We start from the raw sequence: 3,895 nt of genomic DNA, 5'->3' as shown, positions 1-3,895 counted from the left end.
GATAGATAGATAGAGATAGATGATAGATAGATAGATGATAGATAGATAGATAGATAGATAGATAGATAGATAGATAGATAGATAGATAGATAGATAGATAGATGTAAAAAGCTTTGTTTTATTTTTTAAAAAGAAAAGAACAAGTGATTTCTAGGCTTATACTGATATTCATGATATGGGATTTAAAACACGAAAGACAAATGTGAAGGTTGTAAGATGTAAAACGAGTTCATTGGTCAGCTATACTAAGACAATGAAACCACTCTACCACTAGGCCACAGCCTCAGACCCTTACTGTGTGTTTTTACTGAGGGCCTTTTTTCTTCTCTTGGCCCAGGACGTTCTTTCTCAGTGTCTATTCCTAATTCATAGAAGGTGTGGCCTCTATTGCTGTACTTTTAAACTGTACCAGTGCCTTTCTTACTATCCTTACTGTTCGTGGAATTTGACTTTTCTATTTCAGCTCTAAGGATGGAACCCAGGTTCCATGGAGAGCTGGTTCACTGAGCTTTTAGCTCTGGAAGTGTGCTTAGCTCTCCACGAACATTCTTATCTAAACAAGAACGGCTGAGAACAGCTACACTTCATCTCCAAAGGAATTCCACTTAGCTTTCTTCGACAGGATGGCCAATCAGCCTGGCTGCCTTGCAGGTCTGCTTTAAGTGCCCACTACTGGCCATATGCTTTAATTCAGCTGACCTCCTTTTCTTGGGGTCATCAACACCATTTGCTCATGAACGTAAAGAAGCGTTTGTTCCTTTACTGGAGATAAAGTTAACCTCGAGGACGAAGTAATTTACTGTAAAGAGCAGAGCAGGGAGAACACAGGGAGTTCCAGATTTCGTATTCCCAGGCAGATCACAAGGAAGTACAAACTAGAAAGCTTACTAACTGGATTTCTCAAGAGGATTTTCTCCTCACAGCATTTCCCAGCATCTAATTTTAGATTCACGTGTTATTAACACTTTCAGCTTCCAGCCAGTGTACAACTTCTATGGAAAACACACTTTCGCTGCAGGGCAGAACCAGGCACCCTTTGCAGGGCCCTTGTGGTCCTTTAATCATCTAAAATTACTCCAAGGGAATTCATGTCCAGCTCCATTACCATAATGAAGACTCGTAGTTAACATACACACAATTACCTTTGAGGGGAAAGAGTGGGAGTTAAAACCATCGCATGATCTGGTAATCTCACTCCTGGGAACATAGCAAGAAGGGTCTCAGACATCTGTATCCAGTGTTCTACCAGTGTTGTTCACAACAGCCAAGGATGGAAGCCGCTCGAGCACGGACTGATGATTTAGTGGGTGAAGCGAAAGTGGTACATACACACAACCGAAGAAAGAGGGGAAAGGAAAGGGATTCTGCCAAAATGCTGTAAGGAACATAGCGTGAGGATACGTATGGAAGTGAGGTAAGCCCATCACAAAAGGATGCATGCTGTGTACTCCTGCGTATATGATGCATCTAGACTAGTCACACACACAGAGACTGAAGGTATAATGAGGGTTTCTAGGACTTAGGGAAGGGAAGAGAGAGGAACTGGTGTTTAACAGGACAGGCTTTCAATTGGGGAAGCTGAAATTGTTGAAACAGATGTGATGATCGTTGCTAAACAGTGTGAATGTTCTTATGACCACTGGTCTATATGCTTACATGTGGTAACTATTATGCAATCACAAGGATCTGAGTCTAATTCCCAGCACCATTGTGAAAATCTGAGCTTGCCAACACATCCTGTAGTCCCAGTGTAAGGGAGGAAGAGACAGGAGAATCTCTAGGGCCAACTGGCCAGCCAGCCTATCTGAATGGTTCGATGCCAGGTCCCAATGTGAGTACCCTATCTCAGGTAATAAGACAGATGGATTCTGAGGAACAACAGCAAGAGACTCAATGAGGCCTCAAACCGAGAAGAGATAAGGATGGAGACAGGAACTGAGAAGAATGGAGGAGCCCACGCAAGAATAAGGCCGTGACTTGTGAGGAGCAGACAGATGGTAGAAGAGTTGTCTCTTTATTTATTTCTGATGTCTCTACCCTCAGCCAAGCAGACCCCTCCACACCTGAGTTGTCTCTTTATTTACTCCTGATGTCTCTTGACCCTCAGTCAAGCTGACCCCTCTGCATCCTCAAATGTCCCAGCTTACAGAGAAAAGGGTCCTGGTTCCTTACAACAAGAGCTCTTTTAGATCATTTTGTAGGGGCAAGAGTCCCTGGTAATCCATGCTATAGTTAAACTCACTAAAACTGAGGTTGACCTTGAGGTTACAATCCTTCTGCCTCTACCTCCCAAGTGCTAAGATGTGCCACTCACTCAGCTTATGTGGTACCAGGAATCAAACCCAGGGTTTCCTGGAGGCCAGGAAAGCATTTTGCCAGCTGAGCTACATCTTCAGCTCCAAAGGTATGTTCTGAATAAGCTCTGTTTCATGTGCTCACTTTGGTCACATCCCACCCAAACCCATCTGCACCCATTTATCAAGTGACCCTTTCTTAACTCCACAACGTCCAACACAATCCAAGTTTCCTGGCACCAGAAAAGCCGGTCTGGCATCTCTCCGGTGGAGGCCTTCAGCTTACACACTGCTGGGGAATGGCTTTAGTCTCTTGCCTCAGTCCCTCATGAGGTTTCTCCAGGGCACCAGCCACCCACGGAACAACCAATGTGCTAGAGCCAGCATCCTACGGCACCAGTGCTGCCAAGGATTCTTCTTATCATTACCTTGTCCTGTGGTACCCAAGCTCTCAACCCATGCCCAGGCTGCCTGCCCAAGATGCCCCATGCTTTCTGCCAGCACTGAGAAGTCTCAGAAACATGTCTGCTTACCTGCACCGTGATTCCCTTCTTCAGATGAGGAAGGCAGGCTTTCCTTTCGCAGTGACTCTGTAGATACGTTCATTGCAGCCTCATTAGCACACATGTACTCGGTTGCAGCAGAAGTGCTTCATGCTGTTAAACAAGCTGGGGCTCTTGTTTGCAGTTAAATCCTGGCTTCCTCTCAGCTGACTTAGGGTGGCATCATTTTTGCTAGCATCAGAGGAACACGAACAGTGAGTCAAACAACCTAAGGTCCCATTGGATGACAAGGGCAAACCCTGCTGTGCCTTCTGATGTCACCTGAGGAAGACACAGCAGCAGATGGTGAAGGCAATCAATTGTGCTCAGTCACTACAAGTACCCAATGTCTCCATGCAAGAACAGCTAAGCTGTGGAAAGAGGCCAATGCATCAACCACTCTGGCACTCTACTGGCTCCTCTCAAAGCCAAACCGTCCTTGGGAATGGCTTTCTGAAAGCCCCATGCTGCTGTTTCACCCGCGGATGGTGCTGGGAAATCTCCACTTCTCCACGGAATGGCTCTCTCTCCCTCTGGCTTTCTGGCGAGGGGCCATGGTTGAATCACATGGGAAATTTGGCAGAGCAAGGCCCATTCCTTTGCAGTGTGTCTGCAGTGAGGATTTCGAGTTAGGAGATTTCATGGTGATTCTTCTGAGTCATTGCTCCTGGATGCTCCTGCAGAGGGGCAAGCCTTCTGGATGTCCCTGAAAGAATCTTCACGACTTGGGTTAAAAAGTCCTCAGGCCTTGAAGGACCCAGAGCCCCTGCCTCTAACCTTCTGGCTGCAGACTATCACCAGACACACAATGTCCTGCATTTGCCCTTCCTTTGTGCTGACACCTGCTTCTCTCTTTTTTCATCCTTATGCTATTGTTTCCTTTTTTATATATACTCATTAAGCTGCTGTCATTTTACTCCAAGTCAGGTATAGATTTCTGAATTACTGTTTATACAGGTATGTTCATATGTGTTCAAGTGTACTGTGTGCAGGTGCCTGTGTACATGGAGTTCTTTCTCAGGTACTAGCCATTTGGAGTTTTTCTTGAAACAGGGTCTC

The 3,895-nt window shown here is 45.6% G+C and overlaps 1 protein-coding gene across 1 annotated transcript in view; it reads right to left on the bottom strand.

Annotated features, from left to right (window-relative positions):
* The window catches only part of Lyst (lysosomal trafficking regulator), a 164,993-nt gene extending 162,021 nt beyond the window's left edge, over nt 1–2,972 (bottom strand). Inside the window, exon 1 of the mRNA XM_026788329.1 lies at nt 2,828–2,972. The gene's annotated coding sequence lies outside the window, so the exon portion shown is untranslated. The remainder of the gene's footprint in view (nt 1–2,827) is intronic.
* Nucleotides 2,973–3,895: the final 923 nt, after the last annotated feature.

The sequence above is a fragment of the Microtus ochrogaster genome, unplaced genomic scaffold, assembly GCF_000317375.1.
Source record: "Microtus ochrogaster isolate Prairie Vole_2 unplaced genomic scaffold, MicOch1.0 UNK2, whole genome shotgun sequence".
Taxonomy (NCBI): Eukaryota; Metazoa; Chordata; class Mammalia; order Rodentia; family Cricetidae; genus Microtus; species Microtus ochrogaster.
Note: the sequence above shows the minus strand (reverse complement) of the source record. Positions and strands in the feature narration are given on the sequence as shown.